Raw genomic sequence first — 17531 nt, 5'->3', positions numbered from 1 at the left:
TGTTTATCTCAGGTAAAGAGGGAGATTGTCCTGGGCTAGGGAAAGATGCCAGGACTGGTTACTTAGATGGAGGAGGCATCCAGTCTCACCAGAAAGTCAGACCTTCATTGGTGGATATCTTGTTCTTATAAGTCCTGTAGCAGTTACTAGAGTAATCTTGACTTTGAGTTTAACAAATGTGATCATAGTTATCTCATTGCCTTCCATTTATCTCATTTCCTCCTAGCCTACTCCTCAGCCCTCACCCTGACATTTCTTCCCTTTCTCCTCCCCATCTGCCTTTATCAGACTAGAAATGAGACCCATCTAAGGACTGGAGTGAGTAAATTTTACCTGACTACAGTGTAGCCTTCAGGTAACACTATATGTAGCAACCTGTAAATTCAGGGAAAAATGCCCATGCTGGTTTGATTCAGCTCTGTGGTCCCCAGGGTAGGGACATTTAAGACTTAGCCTGTATGGATGCATAATGGAGATAACCCTCTATAAGGGTTTGAATTTAATTTGTTTTATGAATTAAGAGCTTCATACTTTGTTTTTTTTTTAATTTATTTTTTAATTATTTGGTGTGGGGGGGGGCAGTGGGTGTTGGGGATTGAATCTGGAGGTGCTCTATCTCTGAGCCCATCCCTAGCCCTACACCCCTTTTTTTTGAGACATCATCTGACTGTTTTGTTGAGGCTAGCCTCAAACTTGCTATCCTCTTGCCTCAGCATCCCAAGTAGCTAGGATAACAGGATTACAGGTGTGCACCACTGTGCCTGACTAATAGCTTCATAGTTTCTGAAGACAAGCACTTTAGAAGTCTTTTTTTCAAGGGGGATTGTACTCGGGAGCACTTAACCACTGATCCACATTCCCAGCCCTGTTTTGTATTTTATTTAGAGATAAGGTCTCACTGAGTTTCGTAACACCTCACTTTTGCTAAAGCTGTTTTTGAACTCTTGATCCTCCTGTCTCAGCCCCCTGAGCTGCTGGGATTACAGGCCTGCACTACTGTGCCTGGCTAAAAATCATTTGGTCTCTACTGTGGTTAATTAAATTGTCAAATATAAACTATTTTAACATCCATTGGAAGAAGATGGGAGTTAACAGCATGTGTATAAAGAGGAAATACCTGCTTTTTTTCTTGGTTCCTTGCAGGCCTGGTTACAGTTTCTTTTTAGGGAAATGCCAGCTAATTCCTTTTCCCCTGGAGGGATGTGCTCAAGGCAGCTTTGGTGTCTAGTCCTCTCTGTGCACTGAGCACTACTTTAAGAGCTCCACAAGGTAGTTCTGAAGATTCTTTCCTTCTTTTCTGGAGGTCTCCTGTATAATTCATCCTTAACTCCCTTGGTCTCTTTCCTGTCCTCTGCTCTCAGGGTGTTAAGGAAGTAGAGATACACTGAGGTAGCCACACCCAGCTCTAAGCAATACTGCAGAGAAGGTGAAATGGTGTTTCTGTTTCTACTGTTTCTTTCTCCCCTTCGAAAGTCCCAAGATTTTTCTTCTTTTCCTGCTGTCAAGAGTCCATATTCCTTATTTTTATCATCTTTGAATAGTAAATAGTTGTTTAGTTTGAAGATTGATCTCTAAGGTTGTTAACCCAAGATGATATTAATGAAGGGCTTTAGGACATCAGCAGTTTAGAGGTGTTGGGACCTAGGTTTAGTTACATTGTGTTCTTTCCCTTGCCTGACACACTGTTCATTTTCATACAAAAGGGCAGCTCAGGTAGGAATAGCCATGGAGATGGTGGGAGGCCTAGATGGTAATGAGTCAGCTGAGCTGTGGAATCTTCTGCTGTGCTCCCACTTACTGAGGTAGATTCCTGGTCATGCTTGACCATTTTGTATTCATGAGCCATCATGAAGTGTGCTGCCTCATACATGTATAAAGATTGGGATTTGTTCAATAGGATTGAATTCCAGGCTTTGTGGTAGAGTGCATATAAGAGAGGCAGAATGGTAGAATGTTGAGTACAGGCCCTGGAGTCAGCTTCCTGAGTTCAGGTACTGGCCCCACTTCTAAGCAGCTGTGTGGGTTTAGAGAATGTCCCTAGTCTCTCTGCTTCAGCTCCTTAATCTGCCAGTCTCACAGGGTTGTGAGGATTAAATGAGCTACTATACACCAGGTGCTTCAGCCTCCTTGCAGATGCTTGGTGCTTTCTCAGTGATTATTTCCAGTCTTAAGAGGAGTTCGCAGTGCACCAGTGACAATTCTTCAGTTTCTGCAACCACCTTCTTTATGTGAGTTTAATGGCTGGGAAATAAAAAGACAGGATGGTGAGCACAGCAGCTGCCTCTGCCCCTAGGTATGAACTGTTTTTTCATTTAGCCTCCTTGGAGTGGGGGAAAGGGGTGAACCAGGCCATCTCTAGTGGTCTGACTTAGTGTCTAAAAACTTCCAACATCCCTCCCAAAGTGGTCTTTAGTTCAGTGCCTCTTCTTGTCTCTCCAGAAGTTTTCTAACAGGATCTCCATTCTTGAACTTCTTGGAACACTGACCTGCTTGGGCAGTAGATAAACCAGGAGTGGGAGTGGAGAGGGAGCATCATCTCCGTTTTTTCTCTTGGTCTTGAAGAAGTGTAATGTGGTCTTCCTGGCTACAAAGCAGGGCAGGGTCTTAGTTTTAATGAACAGAGGGATACAGGTGGCTTACAACTTGGCCATGATAGTAGGAGATAGGTGTCATTGATGAGTACATAATAGACCTGTTTCCTTGGGATATTTGATTTTGATCTTGGGGTATGCATATCTGTTCCCCAGATTCCTCATGTAATCCTTGGGTTGGATGCAGATGAGCTTGTCATTGCCCTTTGGTGCAGTAGAGACAGTGGGCAAGGAACAGGGAGTGTAACCAAAAGCTTGGTCCTCGCCCTCACACCAATCCAATAATGAAGACAAGGTCTTGAGAAAAAGGAAAAAGAAGGTTTATTGCTTTGCTAGGAAAGGAGAAACATAGGGGACTCTGTCTCAAAGGCTTTGATTCTGCCCATTAGTAGGAACAGGGGGGCTTTTATAGAGGTGATTCAGAGAAAATGAGATTAGGGAGGAGATACCAGGAAGAAGTTTAGGGAGAAGAAGATTGGGAAAAAGTAAAACAAACAAACAAACATATAAGCTTCAAAGCCACAAGGGATATAGTCTAAGCATCAAGTGAACCCCTGTTACAGGAAGAGGAGGCTGCTGGTGTCTGGAGGGGCTTACAAATATGTGGAATCTTTAAAAGTGATCCTAAGCATTTGGCATCTCTAAATGTTTATGGGCTAGGGAGAAATTCCAGTTACTGAGCTGTGTGAACAAAACTGACCATGAGGCTCAGAGACTGGAGGAGACTGGCTCCCACCTAACCCCCAATTTTACAAAGTTTATTTCTTGCATGTGCATTTCCTTCAGTTTTTCCCAGCTTCTTTTATTTCAGGTTCTTGGATATTGAGAAGATTGAAGTATTGATAGTATGTCTTACCCTCTAGAAAGACTTTTCTTAGAATTTTCTACTTGTAGTGACCTCAAGTTAGTAACATTCTGGGAATCTTTTTTGCATTGAATTTCTTGGGCTTCTGTTTGGGTTTTTTTTTTTTTTTTTGAAGTGGGAGTGGGTCTTTAAAGGGCAATGTGCCTTAGGCCCACCCTATGGTTCTTTAATGAAGAGACTGTCTGGGTTTTTTGTTTTTGTTTCTTATTTATTTATTTTTTAATTGTTGATGGACACAATACCTTTATTTTATTTATTTTTATGTGGTGCTGAGGATTGAACCCAGGGCCTCACAGTGCTAGCAAGGGCTCCATCACTTGAGGTACAGCCCCAGCCCTGTTTTTATTTTTTAAAGCAAAAGAATCTTGTTTACCAGAGTTCCAGAAATAGAAACTTAATCCCCAAATATTAGGTGGTGTTCCTAGAAGCAATTTTAAAACCTGTCGTTTAGGTAGTCACTTTATCTTGAGTGACTTCTAAGATTGTTCAGTGATCTAAAATGAGAACAGAAACTGCTTTAACACTAAGGAAGTGGGGGTGGAGGTTGGGTAGAAGCTGGGAAAACCATTTTATGTGAAGCTGGGTGGATGGATCAGAGGAGCAACAGCCTGGCAGAAAGTGCTTTCAGAAAAGCCGGAAGAGATTCCAGATCCGGGGCCAGAATCTGCACGGAGGACTTTCCTCTTAATCCAGCAGGGAAGGCAGTACATGCCTCAGGTCCTTCCTGTGTAGGAAAAAAAATATTACAACTTATATTTTCATTTTAAGTTTATCTCTTTTCATGTATTTATAATATGTTTTTTTGTGCACATAAAGTATCAGTGCAGCAGTATGTATGTAATTTACAAATAAATATCTTATTTGAGGTTGTAGTTTGTGGTCTGAAAAATTTGGATACCTCTGCTCAAAGTAGTGATGAGACTGTAGGAGAACACCAGCACTCCTCAAGCTTGAATATCTGGGAATCATCTGGAGAATGTGTTCAAATGCAAATCCTTGTTCCATAGGTCCTGGCTCTAGCCCAAAGTTCTGCAGTTGGAGGCTGACTCAGAAAGCATGAATTAGTGCTTTTCCCGTTTTTTTGCTACGGAACTCCATTTAGAGTCTTAGTCATCAAGGGAAACCCCCAAACCACTGGGACAGACGCTATGACGTCTCCTCCTGGAACACCCAGTGCTGTCCTAGAGACTGAGGAAGCCCCTGCTCACTGCTTGCTCCCTTAGTGCAAGAGAATTTGCCAGGATCTGTTCCCATCAGGGTTGTGTCATGTGCTTCCTCATGTTGATTTGCTTCTGGGTCCAGATGGCTTCTTCAGCCTGCTTCAGGGGAGGAGAAGGTGCTGGTGAGGAGGAGTGGGCACCAGGCGGCTCAGGGGAGCAGGGAGCAGAAGTCAGGAGCCGCAGTGAGGTTCCTCTTCCACTCTCCGTTCTGGGTAGACATGAGTGCTTTACTTTCCTTCTTGCCTCAGACTTAGTGGTCTGTCACACAGCTGCTTCCCGTGGGAGCTAACACTGGGAAAGCACACTTAAACACTTCCTTAACATTGTAGTTCCACCAGGCTGTATTCTTTCACCATTCTCCGTATGAACTGAGGCACCAAATGGTGAGGTGACTTATCTAAGGTCACAAGGCAGAACAGGTACTATTTCTTTCTAGTACATCTATTTTAATTACAAACTGCCTCTGTTCGGGAGTCAGATTATTAGATTTGAGTTTTGAGATTTAAATGCTCATTAAGTAAGTACAATCTGTCCAGTACTATCCAAGAATTCTCTGTGACATAGTGCTTGGCCTTAAGGACTCATGGTCTGCGGAGAGAGGTCAGTAAGGATGTGTTTACAGACTGTTGAGTGCGGTGATGGGTGAGGTCACTACACCAAAGGAATCTTGGGAGGGTTACATTTCTCAAAGAAGCGGGGTCTGAGAAGATTAGCTGAAGGGAGTGTCCAAGCTGAACCCTGTCAGGTGAATAACCAGCTAGGTAAAGATTGGGGAGGGTGTTACCAGCAGGAGGATCAGTATGCAAACATCAGGAACATCTCAAACCAAAAGAGAAATGATGATAATCTGAATAAAGAAGTCTAATTACTTATGCTTGTTTACTGTCTGCCTTCTTGATGTATGAGCCATTTGCCATGAAATACCCCACTTCTTTAACGTAGTGAGTATTCTTCATTTTGATTTTTTTGGGGGAGTGGGGATACTGGGTATTGAACCTGTACAGGTGCTTTATCATTGAACTGCAACCCCAGTCCTTTTTATATCGAGATAGGTTCTCACTAAGTTGCGTGAGGCTTTTCCTGTCTCAGGCTCCAGAGTGGCTAGGATTGCAGGCATGTGCCACCATAGCTGGCTGGTCTATTTAATGCAATTATTAACTGTCTTCAAGCACACAAGAACCAAAAGTCCCTGTCCTTATTTCTCTTGGGAGAAAGGTGAGGGACAGGTGTTAGAGGAAGCTATTTTTTTCAGTCTATTCTGAACCCTGCAAGTGTAGGTTTAGGTGTGGCCTGCTTTCTAATGATTTCCTCAGTGACAGGCACTGACCTGATGACCTTCTGTAAATGGGACTCGCAGAAGGGAGTCTTCAGGTTTGGGGTGCTGGTCACCACACTGTACGTTTTAAAAAACTTTTTTTGCCACCATGAATTGAATCCAGCTGCTCAACCACTGAGCTACATCCCAAGCCTTTTCTAAATTTTTAAATTTTGAGACGGGGTCGCCCTGAGTTGCTCAGGGCCTTGCTGAGTTGCTCAGGTCGCTTTGAGTTGCTGAGACTGGCTTTGAACTTGCGATCCTCCTGTCTCAGCCTCCCAAACTGCTGGAATTATAGGTGTGCACCACCATGCCCAACCACTGTACTTCTTGTGGCAGGGGTTGGTGGCGAACAGAGTCAGCCATGGGAACTACTGTACCTGCCCTGCACTCCCTGCACCTACCACAGGGCCTCTATTTTTTCCTCTTTAATCCCATTCTACCCTAAAAAACCGACTGACCTTATGGTGGCATCTTAGGATGAAAAGCTTGTCAGTTTACAAAGGGTTTACTTATATAAGAGGTTCATCGGGAAGTCTCTTGAGAGCAGAATTTCTACCTTTCACTCCAAGCCTGGAGTATACTGGCCAGGAGTGGTTTGACACATCCCCAGTGTGGGCAAGGTGAACATCCTCTGTCTACATCATTTGCATGGAAGGTGTTCTCCTGGACAAATAGTCACATGCTCTCTTGGTGTGTCCTGTCCCTAGGCACAGCAGTTTCCCCATAAGTTTCTCAGATCCCTAACAAGACCTAGTGGCCAATAGGAACGGACTCCTTCATGGTCAAGCTGTGAGAACCAATTTCTAACATTCTAAATCTGAGCCAAAGGTGCTGGGTTCTAAGGACCCAGGGCACCATGGCTTGGTGATGAGTCACTTTAAGATATTAAGGGCATATGTAGGCACTTTTAAAGGTTCTTTTCCCTTGTGGTCAGTGGGGAGATAGAACAAAAACATTCATCTTAAGACTGAGGTGGTGAGAACTGGAGCAATTGACGAGTTCCCTCAAGGCCAGAAACCTTGTCCAGGAAGAAGAACAGAACTAGATCTTCCACTTGTGACTGAGATGCTGGGATGTATCTGTCCTGTCTCTCCCCCAAAGCAGGTTGTATTAGTCAGCTTTTTGTGGTTGTGACCAAAATTCCTGACAAGAACAACTTGGAAGAGGAAAAGTTTATTTTGGCTCACAGTTTGAGAGGTTCAGTTCATGGTCAGCCAGCTCCATTGCTTGGGGCCTATAGTGAGGCAGAACATCATGGTGGAAGGGTGTGGTGGAAGAAGGCTGCTCAGCTCCTGATGGCCAGGAAGCAGAGAAGGAGAGGGGAAGGGACTGCATGGGTGGTTTCTGGGCAGGGGAAAATAGAACCAAAGAATTATTTCAGGAAGATTAGACTGTGGTGTGTACAGTGTATTGGAAAGGAGAGGCAGCAGAGAAGGAGAATGGGAAGAGATGACCTAGGGCTCTAAGTTAGACTTCTAGAGTCAAAATCTGAGTGGCCATGGCAGGGATGGAAAGAACATAGATAACTGATAAAGGAAACATGGTTGGACAAGGTGGTGCACACCTATAATCCCAGAAACTCAGGAGACTGAGGCAGGAGGATCACAAGTTAGAGGCCAGCTTCAGCAATTTAGCAGGACCCTTAACAACTTAGCAAGACGTTGTCTTAAAATAAAAAATGAAAAGGACTGGGGATGTGGCTTAGTGGTAAAGCACCCCTGGGTTCAATCCCTAGGACCAAAATAATATGAAATGAAATCCTTTAAAAAAATGAATAAAAAATCAAAAAGCATGGGGATGTAGCTCAGTAGTAAAGCACCCCTGGGTTCAATCCTCAGTACAAAAGAAAAAGAAAACATTATGTGAGATAGGATTTGGTGACAAATCCGATATGGGAATGAGAGGGGCAAGGTACCATGTAATGTCAGACCTTCCTCCAAAGCATAAACTGTTAGGTCACCCTCCTGAGCCTTAGTTTCCTCATCTGTAGGGTAAGGTTGTTGGATCTCTGTGATTCATTCTGGTTTTCTAATTCTAGTCACATCATTCCACTGACCCAGACCTGTTTACCAGAAGAAACTGCCACTTCCCTGACCTTTTCCTACCTAGTTGTTTAGCTTAGTTTCTTAATCCCGGGTAAGAGTTCCTAGAAAAGTCATCTTAAGTAAATAATAAACAAACTGAGTTCCCGTCTGTCTCACAATGCTCTGCCCACCTGCCTGACTGCATCACCCCAGCAGGCAGGGGACGTGCCGCCGCCAGCTCAAGTTCTGCAGGGTGAGGGATTCCATAGCCCCGGCTGACCTCCCAGGCCTGTTGGCTGAGGGCTGCCTCCAAGGAAACCAAGACCTGAGCCTCGCTTGCCAGGCTTGTCTGCTTGTGGGGAGCTGGGCGACTGGACCACAGGTACCCGGTTGACTTGGGCAAGAGCCAAAGTCTGCATGAGACCTGATAACCTGGAATTAAGTCCTTCCTCTTCATTTCCACTGAGAGAAAACGAGGCGCTCAGCAGTACCGTGTGTTCAGGGTTTGGTTCACTTCAGAGCCTGGGGAGGCTACGTGGGCTCAGGGATCCTCTTCCATGAGGCTTTGCTGGTGGTGCTTAGCAGTGGTCCTTGTGAGTGTGAGAAGCATGAGCCTCAGGAATAGCTTCTATTTTCTTTTCACTTGAGAAGAAATTATCCCTGGCTTCTCAGTTTTACTTCCCCTTTAATTCCTGTGCACAAAGAAAATATCTCTTTCTAGAAGGAAGAAATTTGAAGTTGCTGTTAAATGGTGATAATTCTCAGAAAATTGGGAGCTTTTGTCTCAGTCTTGTTCCACCACCTATTATCTTTTACAACACTTAGTGTTGGTGTAACAGTAAGAATCCCCACTTATCAAGTACTTAGTATGTGTCAAGCAGTACTCTGAGCATTTGTGTGTAGGAACTATCCAAGCTCATGAAATTATGGTGCTAATGAACATCATCCCCATTTTACAGATGGCACAGCTGAGGCATGGGTAGGAGTGAGCTAGCTCAGGAATACAGCTCATCAGTGCCAGAGCTAGAACGTGAATCCAAGCTGTGGCTCCAGAGCCCTTGATCTTCTCCAGGAATCTGTCTCGTTCCTATGTGTGTAATGCACACTGAGGAAATAATGCAGTGTATTCCATCAATGTGAATAATTAATCTGTGCTGTGTTCATGCAGTGAAAGTCTATAGAACGACCCAGAAGAACAAATCAAACTGTCAGAGGCCAGTGGAAGAATCCTGTGGGCAAATTGTGGAGTGAGTGAAGACATAATGTGCAGTTCCACCGATAGGAAGTTCAAGAACATACCAAGGACTCCACATTGTCAAGACCCTGTTTTCCTTACAGGTGGTAATGGGAGAGGGCCCTGGGGCTCTGGTTTTGGAGCCAGGTGAGGGTTTCACTATGGAGTTACCAGGCTAAGCATTTTATATGGATGTAGTACTCCAATAATGTTTATTTTAAACAATGAACTGGGGGCTGGGGGCATAGTTCAGTGGTAGATCCTTGCCCAGCATGTGCAAGGCCTTGTATTCAGTCCCCATTACTGCGGGGGAAAACCAAAATGGGGTGACAGGAAACCTGGGTTTTACTCCTAACAAACTTGTCAGTGACTCAAGTCACATCTGGGACACTGGTGTCTTGGACTATCAATATATTGCAGCCACTGTGTCACCTCTTCATACAAACCTAACCTAAAATCTGACAATGAAAAACAGATTTAAGGTGGTAAAGGGACATAGCCTGTAATTCTAGCTTCTCAGGAGGCTGAGGCAGGAGGATTGCAAATTCTGGGCTAGCCTCAGCAAATTAGCAGGACTCCATTTCAATACAATTTAAAAAAATGGGTTGAGGGGTGTAATCAGTGGTAGAGCTCTCCTGGGTTCAGTCCCTAGTATTGCAAAAAAAAAAAAAAAAATCAATACAATAAATAAGTACAAATAAAAAATAAAATTAAACAGCAGATCTGGTGGGCCTCTGTGAATTCAGGAGGGGAGCTAGCCTGGGCTCTGGTGAGTAGACAGGAACACCCTGGCTTTAGGCTTTTGCCACTGTAAAAGGTGAACTTCTTACACTAGGAGGTCACCTCCCGGGGCCTGGCCAACTCTGGGATCCTGGGATCTCCTGATAGCCAGTGTCCTCTTTCAGCTTTTAACTGTTCTCTAGTGGTTTCTTGAGGGCGCATTCCCTGGCTCTGCAGAAGCCTCTCATAGGTGGGGCTTGTCTTACCTCTGGTATTCCTCAGAGGGGACAGAACAAAAATGCAGAAGGTCCCTGGTGACAGATCCACAATTCACATCTCCGTATGCATTCCTCTTATCAGATTTTTTTCTCTTACATATTCAATAAAATGCAGCTCAATAAAGTAGGGCTTTTGATACAGGGATAGTGTGGAGATTGGTTTTGGAGCATGAAAGCTACTGGGAAATGGAGCACATGGCGGAAAGCTGTGTGCTCCTCGGAGGATAGACTGAGGGTGGACACATGTGGATGGCCATATGTGGGTGAGTTTACAAGGGAGGACAAGTTGGGATGGATACTGTGAAGACTCAGATGGGAGGAACAAGGTACTCAGAGAAAACCCCTAGGCTGTGAAGTTGGTTTGGTCCCAACCTTGGTAATAATAGGGAATCTAAAGTCCAATGATGCCCAGACTTCAGGAAAGAACCTTCTTTATTCAGATACTCCTGTGTCCTTCAGTCTCAGTGGCTTTGGACCGCTATGAGATCCCATAGGCTCATGCTGACCTGCACAGCTGGCCTGCCTGCCTGCCTTCTTTCCCTCCTTCCTTCACTCAACAAATATTGATTGTGCACTATGTGCCGGGCTGTTCTAGATATCAAGGATCTGCCTGTGACAGAAACAGACAGAAACATCTCAGTCTTCATGGGGAGACATGAACATAAACGAGATAATAGGCCAAACACTTAGGATGTACGGATGACAAGGACCTAGGATGTACGGATGATAGGGACCTAGGAGAAGGGAGTCAAGCATCAGAGAGCTTGAGTCCTAGATGGTGAGGCCAGGAGGCCTAGCTGAGAGGTGACTCATTGGCCAGAAGCCAGAGGACCTACCTGGGAGGATCAGGGATGGGAGGAGCATCCCAGGCTGCTTAGGAGCTGTGTGGCCAGAGCCTGTTCCCAGGGTCCCTTTTTTCTTTGCCCTCAGGACCAGACATAGCAGTGTCCAGAGAGGGCTCTGAAATGCGCCTGAGCGTTATTTTGACCTGGGGCCTGGGGTGAGCATCTTTGCCTTGAATTTGATCTCTGTGTGATGAAGAGGTGGACTTGTCATTAAGGCAATGGCAGCCTGCACTTTGCCAGTTGCAACTGGGGGAAGGTTGAGGGGAGAAGGGCCCTCTGGGGCCCCTCTGTGTGTCTGGCCTGTGCCCGCCTCCTGTGTCCAGTTGTCTCTCCTGGTCTTCTGCTTCTGGAAAGTGGATTGATGGGACAGGGACAGAGGGCATTGGTCATTACCTTTGAAACTAACTGCCTCTGGAATTGGCCTCAGTCCCAGTTTTTCACCAACTATGGTCTCTGTGCCTCTCTGCCACTTGGGTGTCCTTGAATAGGTATTTCATCTCTCTCAAATTGTTTTCTTATCTCCAGAATAGCAATAACCTCTACCTGGCTAGGTAGTTCTGAAGATTAGAGACTATCTGTTTAAATTACCGAACACAATGCCTGGTACATTCAATAAAAGGCAGCTATTATTATATATCAGCAATTAATAAAAACAACAAACACTTCTTAAGATCTGTTCTCTCTCTTGTTTTACCAGGTAGGAAAATGAGGGCACAGAGACCTTAAGCTATTTCTCCAAGGTCATGCAGCTGGAATTTGAACCCAGGCAGTCTGGTTCTCATTTGGAGAGGGGCGACTGATGAAAGGGGAGCTGGCAAAAGCCTGAAATCATATATGCTGTGCTACTTTTGAGCTGTTTGTCCAAGTTCTTTATTCTTTGCTTAGATCTTTCTGATTAGGCATCAATTAACAGTTTGGGGTGGGGATATAGCTTAGTTGGTAGAGTGCTTGCCTCGCATGCACAAGGCCCTGGGTTCAATCCCCAGCACCACCCCCACCAAAAAATTAACAGTTTGTTTCCTTCTGTGCTGAAAGACTCACCTCTACAAGGAGAAGAAATGGGACAGGAGGCTAAAAAATACAACACTCTGGTGATTGGCCAAGAAGTGCCTGGGAAACGATCAGAGAATTTTTCTCCCACTGTGGGATATTGTCATCCTTGGGGACCTTCAGAGGACTGGTGTGGAGGCCCTGGAAGGTGGTAGACAAGGTGGAAAAGAGAAAGAACTCCCCTACTGCCCACCTCCCACTGTCTCGGGCTTTGCTTTCCAAAGGTGAACCAAAGAGCTCAGGCCACCTGAGCGGGATAGAAAGGCCTGCTACTGTCTGAGCAGCTGGCACCAGAGAACAGAGAGAGAGTGTATGTGTTTGTAGAGGGGGACAGGGGGCAGGCAGAAGAAATCCTCATTCAGGCCCACTGTAGCCAAATGTGCTGGCTACAGGGTGGAGCCCTTAATCCCAGTGTGTGATGTCATTTGGCAAGTGGTGAGGAGATCGCTGAGCCACCTGAGTGACAGCCAAGTGTAGGACATACCTGGATTCTGCACTGGAGGTGGGGCTCAGTGGGAGAGTGCTGCCTTCAACCTCCAGCTCTGCAAAGGAGGGTGAAGAGGAGGGGGAGAGGAGGGGGGAGGAGGAGGAAGAGGAGGAGGAGAAATGATTGGACTCTTCATATTCAGATTCTAACTGATCAGCTTCTAAAAATGCCTGTGATTAGTTTGGATGGATGGATCAAAAGGAGAAAAAAATAAAACATTTTTTTTTGGTGATAATAATAGTACAAGACCTATTGTAAAAAAGACAGGAAATACCAAGAAAGAAAGACATCATCCACAATTCCATAACAGAAGCACACATTATCAACATCACAATTTCATTCTGCTTTTATTTTTTAAATATTTATTTATTAATTAGTTCTAGTCAGTTATACATGACAGTAGAAAGCTCTTGAATTCACTGTACACAAATGGAGCAGAATTTTTCACTTCTGGTTGTGCATGAAGTAGAGTCACACCATTCATGCAATCATACGTGTACCTAGGGTAATGATGTCCATCTTATTCCACCATGTTTCCTGCCCCTTTGCCCCCTCTCCCCTCCCCTTTGCTCCATCCAAAGTTCCTCCACTTAGCCTATAACACCCCCCCCCCCCGCCACCCATGGATTAACATCCACTTATCAGAGAAAACATTTGGCTCCTGGTTTTTTGAGATTGGCTAACTTCACTTAGCATGATATTCTCCAACTCCATTCATTTACCTGCAAATGTCATAATTTTATTCTCTTTTAATGCTGAGTAATATTCCATTGTGTATATATCCACAGTATCTTTACTCATTCATCTATTGAAGGGCATCTAGGTTGCTTCTACAGTTTAGCAATTGTGAATTGTGCTGCTATAAACATTGAAGTGGCTGCATTACTATAGTATGCTGATTTTAAGTCCTTTGTGTATAGACCAAGGAGTGGGATAGCTGGGTCAAATGGTGGTTCCATTTCAAGTTTTCTAAGGAATCTCCATACTGCTTTACAGATTGGTTGCACCAATTTTCAGTCCCACCAGCAATGTATGAGTGTGCCTTTTCCCCCACATCCTCGCCAACACTTATATTGCTTTATACCTTTATTATTTACTTATTTATTTTTATGTGGGTGCTGAGGATTGAACCCAGGGCCTTTCACATGCTGGGCAAGTGCTCTATCACTGAGCTACAGTTCCAGCCCCTGCTTTTTTTGTGGGGGGGTGGGGGTGGGGGTGGATTACCTGGGATTGAACTCAGGGGCACTTAGCCACAGAGCCACACCCCAACCCCATTTTGTATTTTATTTAGAGACAGGCTTTGAACTCAGGATCCTCCTGCCTCAGCCTCCCCAGCCTCTGGGATTACAGGCATGTGCCACCATGCATGGCTCTAGATTTTGTTTTCCAATTGCCCTGCTTTTAGTGATTCAGAGGATGTTCTACCCTGTGTATCAGTTCTCTGCTAAACAACAAAAGCGTGGAACATGTTCCTGAAACTAAGACATGCTCTGATGTAATATAGAGGCCAATGCTGACATTCTTTAAAAGACAAATGTTCTTAAGTGAAAACAAGGACCAGAATAAACATTTGTACACCAGTGTTCATAGTGGCCCTGTTCACAGCAGCAAAGAATTGGGAGAAACTCAAAGAGTCCATTAAAGACCAGGAATGGTGGCTCACCTGTAATCCCACCTACTTGGGAGTGTGAGACAGGAGGATTGTAAGTTTGAGGCCAGCCTGGACAGCTTAGCGAGACCCTGACTCAAAATAAAAAATAAAAAGGGCTGGAGATGTAGCTCAGTGGTAGACCATCCCTGAGTTTGCTCTCTAATACCGAAAGAAAAGGGGGGGAAAAAAAAGAGTCCATCAAAGGATGAAGGGATAACCAAAAGGTGATCTGTATACATGATGGAATATTTTATAGCCTTTAAAAGAGGGAAGTTCTGACATGACACGTGCTACAACATGGTTAATCCTGGACAAGGTCATGCTGAGTGAAGTAAGCCAGTCATAACAATACTAATATCATATGACCCCACTTACATGAAGAGATGTCAGATTCCTGGAGTCTGAACGTGGAAAATAGCATCGGTGATTACCAGGGGTTGGAGGGAGAGGAGGCTGTGGAGTTTCCTGTTTAATGAGGATGCAGTTTCAGCCAGGAATGTAAGAATGTTCTGGAAGCAGACAGTGGTGATGGTTGGGTGACAATTTGAGTGGTCTTAATGCCGCTTAACTGTATGTTTAAAGATGATTAAAGTGGTAAATTTTACATTATGTATATTTCTCTACAATAAAACAACACCGGGACAAAAGAGCTGGCGCAGGGTTCCTGCTTCCTGTCCTCACACCTTGCCTAGGGAGATTCTTCCTCTCTCCTGAAGTTCTTCCTCTAACTCCTCCCCTGGCTTCTCTGGCTGGGGTAGCAGCAGGTGTGTGAGGGGTGAGCCTGAGAGTGAGAACACATCATCCTGCAGCTGATACTGGGCGGGAAGAGGGGCAGGGTGGTGCCAGCCTCTATGTCCTGGTGCCGTCCCTGTCAGGGGGAAGCAGGAGTCTCTCCAGGATCTCACGGGCCTTCCCTCCGTGTTCCGCTCCAAAGTGCAAAGCACCAGGCAGAGTAGCAAGCACTGATCTGGTGGGCTACACACAGGCCTTGGCTGTGTGATGCAGCCTTTTTAAAAGGCTATATAATATTCCATCATGTCACCCTCAGCCAGGCCTCCTCTAAGCTTCTAGCATACTCTGACTGAGAGTCCCTTGGTTGTAAGGCAGGGGGAGCCAGCAGAAGGGGAAGCAGGACCATCCTGCACCTCACCGACTCAGCTGGATGATGTCCTAATGTGGGTGAAGTTTGCCATCCAGTCTGAGGCCTGGGGCCGGGGCAGTGGGGGCAGAGGGCAGAGCCTCTGCCAGATACCGTGATGCCTTTTCCCAACTCCCCAGGGCCCCACTTGCTTCACAGCAGGAGCAGCCAGAACTGCTAGTCCCTACAGACTCATCCTGTGGCAGGCCTGGCAGGCACTGGGGCTCCAGAGCACTGTGCATACTCACATACATACACATGCACACGCACCCAGCCCTATCGCTAGGAGATTCAGTCTTTCCTGGCCTCACTTGCTTTTCTTCCTGGGGACTTCCATTGAGTCTCCAGCAGGGAACTTTCTCTGGAAACTCCCTGGGAGCTGAGTATCTTAAGAATGTATCCAGGCTTCTTTTAGAAGGTCAGCCCGGTTTAAGTTCTCCAAAAGCTACAAACAAAAAAGCCGTTCTGTGTTGCTTCAATGGCTTCTCTGAAGCCACGTGGAAAAGTCTCAGGCTCAGCATGGACACCAACCTTAGGGGTCTGCTTGTTATAGACTCTGCTCTCTATTCTGCAGACGCCACTGCGGTCTTGTTCACTCCCAGCACATCCGGCTCTTATTTCCTCAACAAGGAATACAATCCTTGCAGCCGGGTACCACTGCCCAGCCTGAAGCTTGGTGACCAGACAGTGCTGTGGCGGGGATGGTGGATATGCCAGCCTTCACATGGCTAGACTTTCCATTCACTTGAGAAGCTTTTAAAAAATTGTCAAGCCTGAGCCCCTTTCCAGGGATGTGACCTTATTTGGCCATGATGGGCTTTACACATTTTTATTTTTTTAATTTTATTTTTTAATATTTATTTTTTAGTTTTCGGTGGACACAACATCTTTGTTTGTATGTGGTGCTGAGGATCGAACCCGGGCCGCACGCATGCCAGGCGAGCGTGCTACCGCTTGAGCCACATCCCCAGCCCATTTACACATTTTTAGAAGGCCCCCAGATGTTCCAGGAAAAGGAGTTCACTTGATGCTTTGACTGTATCCCTGGTTGCTTTGAAACTTACATGTTTTTTTTTTTTCTTTTCCCCAGCCTTCTTCTCCTTGACCTCCTCCTCCCTGATCTTCTTTTTCCTAAACTTTTCTCTGATCTTCTCCTCCCTGATCTCTCTTCCCTAATCTCATTTTCTCTGAATCACCTCTTTAAAACGCTCACCCTGTTCCTGCTGATGGGCAGAATTTACAGCCTTTGCGATAGGAGTCCCCAGTGTTTCTCCTTTGCTAGCAAAGCAATACACTGCCTTTTTCCTTTTTCTCAAAAAAGTGTCCTTGTTATTGAATTGGCATCAGGGACAAGGACAGAGCTTTCTGCAAAATCACCCCCTGTCCCTGTACTGGGGGTGGAATCCAAGGTCCCAGGCATGCTAGGCAAGTGCTCTACCATTGAGCTACATCTCCAGTCTTTTTTTTTTTTTTTTGGTAGTACTGGGGATTGAACCCAGGGCCTTGTGCATGTGAGGCAAGCCCTCTGCTAACTGCTGAGCTATATCCCTCCCCTGTCCTTTTAAAACAATTTTTATTTTGAGTTAGGTCTCACTAAGTTGCCCAGTTTGGCCTCAAACTTGCTGTTCTGCCTCAGCCTCCCCGGTAGCTGGGAGTACAGGTGTGTGCCCCCACACTGAGCTCCCCAGATGATTTTTATGTGCCTCTATCTGGTGTTGGAAATCATTGCTCTCTGTCATGTTCAGCTTCAGTAGTCAGCTTTGCGTGTTCACTCTTTTTCTCCCCCAAGATTTTTTTTTGGGGGGGTACCAGGAATTGAACCCTGGGGCACTTTATCTCTGAACTAAAAGCCCTTTTCTTTCTTTCTTTCTTTCTTTCTTTCTTCTTTTTTTTTTTTTTAATTTTGAGACAGGATCTCACTAAATTGCTTAGGGCTTCACTAAGTTGCTGAGGCTGGCCTTGAACTTTAGATCCTCCTGTCTCAACCTCCATAATTGTTGGGATTACAGGCACGTGCCACCACACCTGGCTTCCCTCAAAGCTTTCAGCAAATCAGGCTGGAGCTCGATTTATCCAAGTCCAGACACAAAACCCTGACTTAAACAGC

The 17531-nt window shown here is 45.3% G+C and overlaps 1 protein-coding gene and 1 non-coding gene across 5 annotated transcripts in view; both read left to right on the top strand.

Moving 5' to 3' along the window:
• Pfkfb3 (6-phosphofructo-2-kinase/fructose-2,6-biphosphatase 3) overlaps nucleotides 1-17531 on the top strand; it is an 85641-nt gene that overhangs the window by 18843 nt on the left and 49267 nt on the right. The window lies entirely within an intron of this gene.
• On the top strand, nucleotides 12014-12095 carry Trnaa-cgc (transfer RNA alanine (anticodon CGC)). Its single transcript has one exon. It is a non-coding gene; the product is annotated as a tRNA-Ala (tRNA).

This window comes from Marmota monax, unplaced genomic scaffold, assembly GCF_021218885.2.
Source record: "Marmota monax isolate L192 unplaced genomic scaffold, Marmota_monax_Labrador192_F-V1.1 WCK01_AAM20220418_F8-fsc00072, whole genome shotgun sequence".
Classification (NCBI taxonomy): domain Eukaryota; kingdom Metazoa; phylum Chordata; class Mammalia; order Rodentia; family Sciuridae; genus Marmota; species Marmota monax.
The sequence above is the reverse complement of the archived record's forward strand: the minus strand, read 5'-3'. Positions and strand labels throughout refer to the sequence as shown.